Source organism: Dendropsophus ebraccatus, chromosome 2, assembly GCF_027789765.1.
Source record: "Dendropsophus ebraccatus isolate aDenEbr1 chromosome 2, aDenEbr1.pat, whole genome shotgun sequence".
Taxonomy (NCBI): Eukaryota; Metazoa; Chordata; class Amphibia; order Anura; family Hylidae; genus Dendropsophus; species Dendropsophus ebraccatus.
Window position 1 is genome coordinate 23,024,955 of NC_091455.1, and position 13,850 is coordinate 23,038,804.

Consider the following 13,850-nt stretch of genomic DNA (forward strand, 5'->3'; position numbering starts at 1 on the left):
GCACACAATTTACCTGCATCACCCAGAGCTCAGGGGAATTGCATTCTGGGAATAGCTGCTTAAAGGGATAAAATATATTTCCTTCCAGTACATGTGCATATAGTAGGCTGCCATATACTGCCCACGTGAAGCTGGACCCTAATAGGTTGTGCCACTTAAAGGAATCTATCAGCTCCAGATAATGGTCAGAGCTCCAGTGTCAAGGAGGAGTCGGTGCTGAGCCACAGCATGCATGCCTCCTCTCTCCTTCACCTCTTCTCGCATTGACTGTTTGATGTACTGATAGGGAAAAGTGGCGGAGATAAGGGGCATGGAAGATGCGTCGCTGACCATGATCTGGAGTTTCCTCTACTAAAGGGGTTCTCTAGGCAAAATAGACTGATGACCTATAGCTGATCGGCGGGGATGCCTGGAAAACACCATGAGGTTATGTTCACAACAATAATTCATAACAACGACCATATTTCATAACAAGGACCGTTGTTGTGCAAACAACGATCATTGTTTCAAAAATAAGAGCCGTGGTTATGAAATATGGCCGTTGTTTTTACAAAGTGTGAACATAGCCTTAAAAAGTTGTGCATCAACTTTCTTTTTTTTTAAATCAACTGATGCCAGAAAGCGCCAGAGATTTGTAATTTACTTCTATTTAAAAAAAAAAATATCCAGTCTTCCAGTACTTATCAGCTGCTGTTTGTCCTGCAGGAAGTGGTGTATTCTTTCCAGTCTGACACCTCTGTCCTTGTCAGGAACTGTCCAGAGCAGCATTAAATCCCCATAGAAAACCTCTCCTGCTATCCAGACTGTAAAAAATACACCACTTCCTGCAGGACATACAACAGCTGATAAGTATTAGAAGACTTGAGATTTTTTTTAATAGAAGTAAATTACAAATCTCTGGCACTTTCTGGCACCAACTGATTTGAAAGATATTTTTTTGGGTGAACAACCCCTTTAAGAGAGGAAACTCCAGATCCTGGTCTGAGACACAGCATGCAAGCCTCCTCCCTTCTCCACCTTTCCTTGTCTGTACATCAATCAGTCAGTCAAGGCATACTGCATGTGTATGCATACGTTTACTGGAAGGAAATATACTTTATCACTTTAGGCAGAGATTCCCAGAATGCAATCCCTTGAGACTTTGTTACCTAAAAAAAAACCTTTAAAATGCACTTTATCCAAACTGCACCTTCCCTACTAATCTGAATCCTAGTGATCAGCTGCTATCTAAGGAATTGAGGTATTACATGGTGACTAATGGTACGTTTACACGGAGCGATAATTGGCCAATCGCACGATTAACGATTTTGAATGAACAATGTTTTTTTTTATAACTATCAGCGTTTAGACGGAACGATACATCGTACGGAAAAATCGTTATGCAATCGTTTTGCGATCGTTTAAGCCTATCTCACACATGGGTGTAATCGTTGAAAGAATGTTTACACGGAATGATCTGCAAATTTTTTGCGAACGATCAACGACGATTTGAGAACATGTTTAAAGATCAAAATAAACGATTTCTCGCTTGTCGATTGATCATTCGCAGCGCTTACACGGAACGATTATCGCTCAAATGCGATCGTTATCGTGCAAAAATGAACGATAATCGTTCCGTGTAAAAGGACCATAAAGATCATGCTTAAAGGACACCTGTCACCCCCTGTGCTGGGCTGACAGGCTCCCGACCCCCTGTTAGATCCCCCTATAATCACGTGATCCCGCTGGGTCCCGCTTCCTGAGCCGGTCGGGTCACGGAAATTTCAGCTCCCGAAGCCCGGCGCGCGCTGACAGCAGGGTCAGATGCCCATAGAGAATGAATGGGGAGTCCGATGCTCTGTCATTCTCTAGGGGCATCGGACTCATCTCTCAGCGCGCGCCGGGCCTCGGGCGCTGAAATCTCCGTGACCCGACCACCTCAGGAAGCGGGACCTGGCGGGATCACATGAGTATAGGGGGATCTAACAGGGGGTCGGGAGCCTGTCACCCCGACACGGGGGGTGACAGGTCCTCTTTAAGTCAAGGCCTTAGATTACCCAATGCTGGAGAAGCTGGATGCGGAGTCCTGGGAAATATGGATACAGCCATAGGCCTTAGGCAGTACCCGTGGTTTCCTGGACTCCCTAGGGCTGCATCTAACTTCTCCAGCCCCCGGTAATCATATGCTGAATGATCGGTCTCTAGCATGTTTCAATTGCGCTAATCTCTAATGGTGATCAGAGAAATCAATGGTCTATGGGGGAGATTTATCAAACATGGTGTAAAGTGAAACTGGCTCAGTTGCCCCTAGCAACCAATCAGATTCCACCTTTCATTCCTCACAGACTCTTTGGAAAATGAAAGGTGGAATCTGATTGGTTGCTAGGGGCGACTGAGACAGTTTCACTTTACACCATGTTTGATAAATCTCCCTGAGTGTTTGTAAGATTAGGGCCACACTGTGTTCTTGTGTCCCTGTAACATATCGGATCGCACCCGGATCTGCTGCAGATTCTGTACGTGTCAACATACCCTAAGGCCCCGTTCCCACTGAGCAAAGGTAGCGGAATTCTGCGACGGAATTGTCTACCGCGGAATGCTGTTAGCCTCCCGCTCATAATGGGAGTCTATGGGAGGCGCGCGCTCCTCAGGGCCCCCCCAAGCCACTGTTATCAGAATTGGTGCGGCACAAACAGTGTAAAGCCCAGAAAGTGCCCCCACACTGTATTATAAGCCCCAGTACATTCGGTAGTTATCTAATAACATTCTTACCACCATACAGTGATTACATATTGCCTCTGGAGAAAACCAAAAGATATCACTAATGATACCATTGAATAATACCGCCACACCATGGCCACTATCACTACAACCCAGATAACAGAGTGCAGTTACATCCAGTTCCTCACAAGTGACGTCCTCTGATAAGAGTCTTTCACATTTTCTTTTTCTCTCCATCCAGCCTGGGCCACCTTGAAGTCTTCTCCTGGCTGTGAATCCTCTCTCTAGAATCTGCCAGAGAAACATTTTAGGCTCCAACACATACAGTAGTTAGATCCCCTGTACCCCTATATGGCCCCATAGTTTTAAGGTGTCCCTGTGCCCCCACTTAATAATTAGGTATGCTCTGTGCCCCAGTATATTAGTAAGGTCCCTCTGTGCAGTCCCAATGTTTTATAGACCCCTGTGTGCTGTCCCCAGTAGTATATAGAGCCCCTGTGTACTGCCCCCAGTTGTTTATATATCCCCTGTGGGCTCCACCAGTTTTGTGTGTGTATATATATATCCACTGTGTGCTCCCCCAGTTGTATATATATCCCCCGTGCGCTCCCCCAGTTGTGTATATACATATCCCATGTGTTCTCCCACTTCTATATATATATCCACTGTGCGCTCCCCCAGTTGTGTATATACATATCCCATGTGCTCTCCCAGTTGTATATATATCCCCTGTGCCTCCAGTAGCATATAGACCCCTGTGTGCTGCCTCCAGTAGTATATAGACCCCTATGTGCTGCCTCCAGTAGTATATAGACCCCTATGTGCTGCCTCCAGTAGTATATAAACTCCTGTGTGCTGCCTCCAGTAGTATATAAACTCCTGTGTGCTGCCTCCAGTAGTATATAGATGCCTGTGTGCTGCCCCAGTTATATATAAACCCCCTGTGTGCTGCCCCAGTTATATATAGACCCCTGTATGCTGCCTCCAGTAGTATATAGACCCCTGTGTGCTGCCCCCAGTTGTATATATATCCCCTATGTGCTGCCCCCAGTTGTATATAGTTATGTGTATATATATTTATGGATATACACACAGAAACACACATTTCTGCATATATATATATATATATATATATATATACGCTCACACACACACACACAGGCACATACTTATGTATACACACACACACACATTTATGTACAGTTTATACATACACACACACACACAGAGGCACACACATTTATGTACAGTACACACACAGGCACACACTTATGTATATATATTCACACACACACTCACTCTCTTATCTATACACACCACACTCACACTCTTATGTATACACACACACACACACACTCTCTTATGTATACACACTACACTCACACTCTTATGTATACACCACACACACACACACACACACACACACACTTTTATGTATACACACACTCTCTCTCTCTCATGTATACACACTCACACTTATGTATACACCACACACTTATGTATACACACACTCTCTCTCTCTCTCTTATGTATACACCACACTCACACTCTTATGTATACACACACACACACACACACACACACACACACTTATGTATACACACACTCTCTCTCTCTCTTATGTATACACACTCACACTCTTATGTACACCCACAGAGACACAAAACAGTTACCTCTCAGCTAGGTTGCTTGCACTTTCTGTCCTCACCATCCTGGGACTGTCATGGAGGAGTCTGCTGCTGCTGCTGCTGCTGCTGATGATAATGATGATGATGCAGCAGTGCTGAGCAGCTGACAGGAGAGGCAGGGGCAGACACTTCCTGGTCCCCCTGTGTGGTCTCTGCAGGCTGCTGTTCCTCACCTCCTCCTCCTCCCTGGCCCGACAGCTGAGCAGCTCCCAGAGCCTGGAGGATGTGCAGCAGGGGATGTGAGTAATGCTGCACATTCCCCCATGCTGGTGTCCTGGAGCAGGTCAGACGCCTCCTGGAAGTGGGAGCTCAGCCAGAGCAGTGTCCCGGCAGGGAGCCGCCCCTCCCCCCTCCTATGTACAGTAGCAGCTGAAGACTCACAGGCTGTGAATCTCCCGACAGGGGGCTGATGTAATCACCTCCTGTATGCTGCTTCGGGGTTCGGCCTGGTGGCGCCCCCTGCTGTTTGGCGCCCTAGGCCATCACCTACCCCTGCCTACTCTTTGTCCCGGCCCTGGCGCTCCTGCTCTGTACGCGCTGAAGAATGAAGTACTGGAAGATTGGAAGCACTTGAGTTTTTATTTTTTTTTAATAGAAGTAAATTACAAATCTATATAACTTTCAAAAGTTAGTTTGAAAGAATGTATTTTTTGCTGGTGTACCCCTTTAAGCATTGGGCAACATAATTCCCTCAAGTATTTTTATATATTCATATCTGCGATATGCGATAAATAGTCCCAACACCACGGTATGAGGAACATCTCCATATCAGGATTTTTGGGCCAGCAGGGACCTCCTGCAGGAAGTGGTGTATTCCCTCCAGCCTGACACAGTGCTCTCTGCTGCCACCTCTGTCCATGTCAGGAACTGTCCAGAGCCGTAGGAAATCTCCACAGAAAACCTCTCCTGCTCTGGACAGTTCCTGACATGGACAGAGGTGGCAGCAGAGAGCACTGTGTCAGACTGGAAAGAATACACCACTTCCTGCAGGACATACAGCAGCTGATAGGTACTGGAAGACTTGAGATTTTTAGATAGAAGTAAATTAACTAGACATGAGTGCAACTCCATCATGGTGGAGTCCAACCATTTCACATTTCAATACCTCATCTTTATACACAGCCACTTAAAGTGGGAAAAAAAATCAACCAACTTGTTGATGGTTTCCTATAGTAACATCAGATTCTGGATGCAACACTTTCTGACTCACCAGCCTAGTGTAAGTTAATGAAAGGTGGAGCGTCACGTCTCAGCATCCTCCTTATAAGATTTTCCCAGGCCAGAAGTGATTTTAGGCAGGATAACTGCTGCGGGACGTCGTGTTCCCTAATTGGCGCTCATGTCGCCAGTAGCTGTGTACATCTCTATTAACAATCCCGCTGCGTTTGCCACAACTTGCCTGGCATTGATTAACATCCTCACAATGGCGGTAAATATAAGTATCTATCAGCAATCTGTACTATCATTACATCTATTCTTGGCACAGAGCGATGGCAAACAGGATTGGTCCCTCCTATACTGTTTTACATTATGCGGATGGCCAGGTACGGATGCCACACTTAAAGGGGAACAAATAGTTTTTAAATCAACTGGTGTCAGAAACTTATATAGATATATAGATAAAAATCTCCAGTCTTCCAGTATTTATCAGCTGCTGTATGTCCTGCAGGAAGTGGTGTATACTTTCCAGTCTGACACAGTGCTCTCTGCTGCCACCTCTGTCCATGTCAGGAACTGTGCAGAGCAGGAGAGATTTTCTATGGGGATTTTCTATTATTCTGGACAGTTCCTGACATGGACAGAGGTGGCAGCAGAGAGCACTGTGACAGACTGGAAAGAATACACCACTTCCTGCAGGACATACAGTAGCTAATAAGTACTGGAAGACTTGAGATTTTTACAGATTAGATCTACAGATCTAACACCAGTTAATTTGAATAAATACATAAATCAAAATACTTCACTTGAGTATCCCTTTAAGAGATGGTACCAGGATACATTATGTGAAGAAGACCGGCAGGGGCAGTGTGATGGGTAATGTTCTGTTGGAGACCTTGGCATCATGTGGATGTTACTGTGACACCGACCACCTACCTAACCATTGTACACACTAAGTCATGGCAGCAGGACCCCTAATGTACGTAATGGATGATGCCCCGGGGGCCACACTGCACTGATATTGGGGGAGATTTATCCAACATGATGTAAAGTGAAACTGGCTCAGTTGCCCCTAGCAACCAATCAGATTCCACCTTTCATTTTCCAAAGAGTCTGTGAGGAATGAAAGGTGGAATCTGATGGTGGTTTTAATGTAATGGCTGATCATATATATCCAGAGAAGCTCTGCCATACGCCACATTTCCTGCATAAGAATTCTTATTTTCTAGGGACATGATCGATAATATGACAAATAACATTGATCTAGACCGTCTCTTTTCCCTGACAATTTATCTATAATGGACTGAGAACAGTTATATCCCAATTCACTCAGTGCCATTGAATGTGCCCAGCAGGGGGCGTCGTTACCCCGCCACCCCCTGCCGGGCCCAGGAACAGTGCATACTATCAGTCATAGTGTAAGACAACCCTGCAGGATAGTGTCCATGATCAGTCTTCTCTGACGTCTCCATACATATGTAGTCATGTTTCTGTCTCCGGGCAGGAGGACACTGGACATAGAAGCCATTCCTTAAAGGAAGGGCCTGCAGCTCCGGGCTTAGGAATGTGGCCTTCAAGGGATATCAGCGTTACATGTCTCACGTGTTTATAGCCTCTGATATATATATACAGTGGTAGCTTGGTTTAAGTGTAACTTGGATTGAGAGCGTTTTGGTTTAAGAGCTCACAGTTTTTCAAAATTGTAACTTGGTGTAAGAGCATTGCTTTGGTTTAAGAGATCCCTGTACTGGGTGGGAGGGGGAGCGGGGGAGGGGCATGGTCTGCATAGCGGGGTCTACAGCCCTGTACTCTGACCCAGGAAGTCTCCCTCACCTCACTCAAATCATGGCAGATCCACTTCAGGCTGGAGCTTGCATTAGGGGACAGGACTGTGAAGGTAATCTCTCCATATCTGTAACCCCTCTCTCCCAGGACAGAGAGTGCTGCTATACTGTGCCTACACCTGCCCTGCTCATTCCTTCCTGCAGTCTTTGTCAGCCCTTGTGTTTCCCATCCTCTTTATTCCTGCTATAATGTGCCTGCACTCACATTCAGCTATACACACTGCTGCTATAATGTGCCTGCGCTCACACTCAGCTATACTTACTGCTGCTATAATGTGCCTGCACTTACACTCAGCTATACACACTGCTGCTATAATGTGCCTGCACTCACACTCAGCTATACACACTGCTGCTATAATGTGCCTGCACTCACACTCAGCTATACACACTGCTGCTATAATGTGCCTGCACTTACACTCAGCTATACACACTGCTGCTATAATGTGCCTGCACTTACACTCAGCTATACACACTGCTGCTATAATGTGCCTGCACTCACACTCAGCTATACACACTGCTGCTATAATGTGCCTGCACTTACACTCAGCTATACACACTGCTGCTATAATGTGCCTGCACTTACACTCAGCTATACACACTGCTGCTATAATGTGCCTGCACTCTCAGCCACTCACACTGCTGTATAGAGAAGTTTCTTTCACTGTCCTCCTGCACAGCTCTGATTCTCACTTCCTGATTGGTCCATGCTGAACACACACCCCTTCCCCATTGCTGTCATGTGACCACACAGACCTCTGACAGCAGCCCTGCTTCTCTATTCTAGCCTGTTGTACTACGCTACTGCAGTATGGGGATCTGCAGTTCCATCCTGTATCTACAAACTGCTGCTGTGTTATCACGTTTATGCCCTTACTATACATTATACACCACATGCTGATTGTTATACTGTACGGTAACTTATAATATCACAGATTCTGCTGTTTCTCATTGTTTGTTTCATCTGTTTTCCATGTTATTCCGAATAATAAATAATTATTTTAGGGGTGTGGAACCAATTATCTGCATTTTTATGATTTCTTATGGGAAAATTTGCTTTGGTGTAAGAGTGATTTGGATTACAAGCGCGGCCCCAGAACGAATTATGCTTGTAATCCAAGGCACCACTGTATATTAGGATATACAGTATAGTTTATATCTCATGGAATCCAGTCTACTTCCAATAGGAGAGCTGCTTTTTCCAGAAGCTTCTGCTTAAAGGGGTTGTTCACCTCTCCTGCTCTGGGCAGTTCCTGACATGGACAGAGGGGGCAGCAGAGAGCACTGTGTCAGACTGAAGAGAATACACCACTTCCTGCAGGACATACAGCAGCTGATAAGTACTGGAAGACTCAGGATTTTTTTAATAAAAGTAAATTACAAATCTTAATCAAAATTTAAGTGAATTTAACCCCTTTAAAGGGTTTATCCAGACAAAACACAAGAAAATACAGCGCCACCCCTGTCCTCAGGTCGCATGCTGTATTACAATTTACCTCCCTTCAGTTCAATGGAATTGAGCTGCAATACCACACACACAAACTGAGGGCAAGAGTGGCATTTTTTCTGGAAACAATCGGCCAGGTTTTCTACATAAACCCTTTAAGGGATATCCTTTATTTCCTCCATATTCCCTAGGAATGCATACGCTTTTCTATTCCAAGGACCAGTGTATCAGACTGAACGACTATTAAAGGCTGCAGCAATTCTTAAAGGGGTTCTCTGGCTAAAAATGATTGTTTTACATTTCTTTTATTAAGTTAAGAGTTGTAATATAACCTTATTGATGAATGTTTTTTTTAATAGGTGACATGGCCTCTCTGCTGCCACCAATGGCTGTGTCAGGGACTGCAGGGCTGCTCAAGCCCTGATCCCGACACATTAAAGGGGTACTCCAGCGAAAAGATTTGTAATTTATTTCTATTTAAAATCTCAAGTTTTCTAGTACTTATCAGCTGCTGTATGTCCTGCAGGAAGTGGTGTATTCTTTCCAGTCTGACACAGTGCTCTCTGCTGCCACCTCTGTCCAGGTAAGGAACTGTCCAGAGCAGGAGAGGTTTTCTATGGAGATTTGCTGCTGCTCTGGACAGTTCCTGACATGGACAGAGGTGGCAGCAGAGAGCACTGTGTCACACTTAAAAGAATCCATCACTTCCCGCAGGACATACAGCAGCTGATAAGTACTAGAAGACTGGAGATTTTTAAATTGAAGTAAATTACAAATCTATATATCTTTCTGAAACCAGTTAATTTGAAAGAAAAAGATTTTCGCTGGAGTTCCCCTTTAACCCTTTAAGGACATGGCCCATTTTCGTTTTTGCGTTTTCGGTTTTTCCTCCTTGTGCATAAAAGGTCATAGCACTTGCATTTTTACACCTAGAAACCCACATGAGCCCTTATTTTTTGCGTCACTAATTGTACTTTGCAATTACAGGCTGAATTTTTGCATAAAGTACACTGCGAAACCAGAAAAAATTCAAAGTGTGGTGAAATTGAAAAAAAAAAACGCATTTCTTTTATTTGTGGGAAATGTGTTTTTACGCCATTCGCCCTGGGGTAAAACTGACTTGTTATGCATGTTCCTCAAGTCGTTACGATTAAAACGATATATAACATGTATAACTTATATTGTATCTGATGGCCTGTAAAAAATTCAAACCGTTGTTAACCAATATACGTTCCTTAAAATCGCTCCATTCCCAGGCTTATAGCGCTTTTATCCTTTGGTCTATGGGGCTGTGCGAGGTTTCATTTTTTGCGCCATGATGTGATCTTTCTATCGGTACCTTGATTGCGCATATACGACTTTTTGATCGCTTTTTATTACATTTTTTCTGGATTTGATGCGACCAAAAATGCGCAATTTTGCACTTTGGGATTTTTTTGCGCTGACGCCGTTTACCGTACGAGATCAGGAATGTGATTAATTAATAGTTCGGGCGATTACGCACGCGGCGATACCAAACATGTTTATTTATTTATTTATTTGTTTACTTTTATTTAAAACCTGGGAAAAGGGGGGTGATTCAGACTTTTATTAGGGGAGGGGGCTTTTTACTATTAACAACACTTTTTTTTTTTTTTTACACATATACTAGAAGCCCCCCTGGGGGACTTCTAGTATATACACTTGGATCTCTCATTGAGATCTCTGCAGCATAGATATGCTGCAGAGATCCATGAGATCGGCACTCGTTTGCTTTCGGCTGCTGAAGCCGAAAACGAACGAGTGCCGAGCCGAGGACGGCGCCATCTTGGACGCGTCCCCGGCCGGCATCAGTAACGGAGATCGCTCCTCCGGGACAAGGTCCCGGAGGAGCGATCTCCCCCACTAGACACCAGGGAAACGTTGCCTCCGGTAATCGGAGGCAGCTGTCAACTTTGACAGCTGCCTCCGATTAGCTAATTAGCGGGCACGGCGATCAGACCGTGCCCGCTAATAGCAGCGGTCCCGGGCTACTCGCGGCACCCGGGATCGCGGCACTTCAAAGCGGGGCCGCCGCGCGGCCCCGCTTTGAAGTGCAAGTGCGGACATATGACGTACCGGTACGTCATATGTCCTTAAGAGGTTAAAAGTAAACTTAACCTAACCTGCTGAGTAGGGATGGTCCGAACCGAGTTCGATTTGGGTTCGTACGAACCCGAACTCTCGGTAATGATTCCCGCTGTCTGCCCTGTCTGCAGCGGGCGGACCGCTTGGAAAACTGGGATACAGCCATAGCCATAGGCTGTATCCCAGTTTTCCAGGTGGTCCTCCCGCTGTATCCACTCACTCCACGGAGCGGGCAGACAGCGGGAATCTGCTGCCGAGCGTTCGTGTTCATACGAACCCGAACCTCGGAGGGTTCGGACCATCCCTACTGCTGACCTGTATTATAGCACGAGGCACTGAGGGTGAAGGTAAGTCTCCTACCTTGATCCTCAGTGTCATTTTCGGGATACGAGAAGTTAATGCCATATGCTAATGAGGTGTCTGGGGGCGGGGCTACCAACCTCAGTGCACCAATTTGCCCTGGATGGCCCGCTCCTCTTAAAGATTACTGGGACGGCGCTCTAAGCAAATGAATATGGGTAATGAGGCGGTTTGGTGCACTGGGGGCGGAGCTACCACACTCCGCCCCCAGTGCACCAAACCGCCTCATTACCCTATGAAATTAACTACTAATAACCCAAAAACGGTGCCAAGGATGAAAGTAAAAGACCTAAGACCAGGCAGCTCCATTATAAGTCTATAGAGGGCTGCTCCCTGCTCGCTGGGGGGGTCTTAGCAATGAGACCCCCACTCATCCAACCCTTTCACATATCCCTGTATAATATGCAGATTTTTATTCTTGTGACAGGTGGTCTCTGCATCCTGCATCCCCCATACCTGCACATACAGTATAATGCTATGTGTGACGATCTCACGGTGGAGGATTCGCCACGTGCCTGATCTCTGGATGACATTTTTCCTCACGTTTACACTTGGCTGACACCTTTATTTATGTGGGCGGGGGTCTAAGGTAACGGGAGCGCTTCCCGCACACATCAGGTGACTGCAACATTCTCCAGAGAAGGGGGGAGGGAACCTCGGCTCTCCAGCTGTGGCAAAACTACAACTCCCATCATGCCTGGACAGCCGAAGGCTGTCCAGGCATGATGGGTGTTGTAGTTTTGCACCAGCTGGAGAGCCGAGGTTCTCTACCCCTGTTCTAGATGTAGAAGAGACTCCAGTCAGTCCTACCCCAGCTTCTTTATACGACATTACACCGTCTGCCGCTCTTACACTATAATTTACATGGGACTTCTGGATCAGTCCCTAGACCCCCTGCGACTACTAGCAGTTCTTTGCTTGTCTCTATAGAGGAGGGTCCCACGTTCTCTTTATCTCATTTTTTTTTCTTTCTTTCTTTGTGGTCATAATTCATTTTGTACATTATTATGGGATTGGCCATCCTGCCTGAGCTTTCTGCGCAGCATTTGGAGATACGCTTTACAGCAGCTCCATAGACATAGGATACAATAGACTAAAAAGCTGTGATGGGAGAGCAGTTTTTTTAGGCATGCTCTGTCACCTGTGCATGGAGGGGGAGGAGGGAAGCTGTGACCACCACCTATTGTGAATGGCCTGGATCACTTTTTATCTATATACCGCTGTCACTTTTTTACTGAGTGCAGGATTTCTGAGATTGTACAATCCCTAAAAGTGTCACTGTTGTTTACATTTTACATTTCGTTTTTTTTAAAGAAATCAATAGTCCAGGCGATTTTAAGAAACTTTGTAATTGGGTTTATTAGCCGAAAAATGCGTTTTTATCATAAAAAAGCAGTTTGAAGCTCTCCCCCCTGTCTTCATTGTTCTCTTATGGAGAGGGGAGGGTGGAGGGAGAAGAGGCACCAAAACAGGACAACAAAGAGTTAATTTACAGCACTGACCTCTCTGACCTCTGAATACCGCCTTTCATACAGATCCCGCTGTGTAATCCTTTGTTCTCTACTGGCGACTAATCTCCTTCCTCCCCCCTCCCCTCTCCATAGGTTACACAGGGCCCGACTGATGTAAAAGAGTTGAGATTTCCTGATAATGAGCAGTGAATGAGAGAGAAGAGGGAGGGGGGCTGGGGAAAGTCTTTTTGAATGCAGATAATGGCAGATTTGCCTAATAAACCCAGTTACAAAGTTTCTTTAAAAAAATATGACAAATAACAAATGACAATAATAAAAAAAGGAACATATAAATTGGATTTAAAGGAAATATTATGAAATCACATAACACTAGAAGGTTATACAGATTTGTACTCATGTCTACCAGTACTTAGCAGCTGCTGTATGTCCTGCATGAAGTGGTGTATTCTTTCCAATTTTTCACAGTGCTCTTTGCTGCCACCTCTGTCCATGTCTGGAACTGTCCAGAACAGGTATGTTCTTGCTCTGGACAGAGGTGGCAGCAAGGAGCATCATAATTGATTGTAAAGACTACACTGCTTCCTTCAGGACATACAGCAGCTAATAAGTACTAGCAGGTTTGAGTTTTTAATGAGAATATATATCTTTTTTTCCTCTGTATATCCCTGTGTGATACTTTCCCTTTAAGAGCTGGTTGCTATCTGCATCTCCTTCCCTGGATTCTCCTGACATGTGCAGTACACATAGTGGCCACCAGGAGGCAGAGTGACCAGGACGTCAGTCACTGTGTACACTGGTACACATCTGTACACATCTAATCCACTACTCCAGCACTCAGATGTACAGCCCTCGGGGGGGACTACAAAGCCCAGCATACTGTGACTATGGAATTACAGATCCTAGTATGTGACAGGTGCCTATATATATGGCACATCCCTAATAGCATTATTTCATGAGACTACAATACCCAGCATCTACTGCATTAGGACTACTATTCCTAACATCCCCTGCTGTAGGCAGCAGAGCACTGTCTGGTGCAGGCTACTACGGTACTACAAGGCTCAGCATCCTCTGTAAA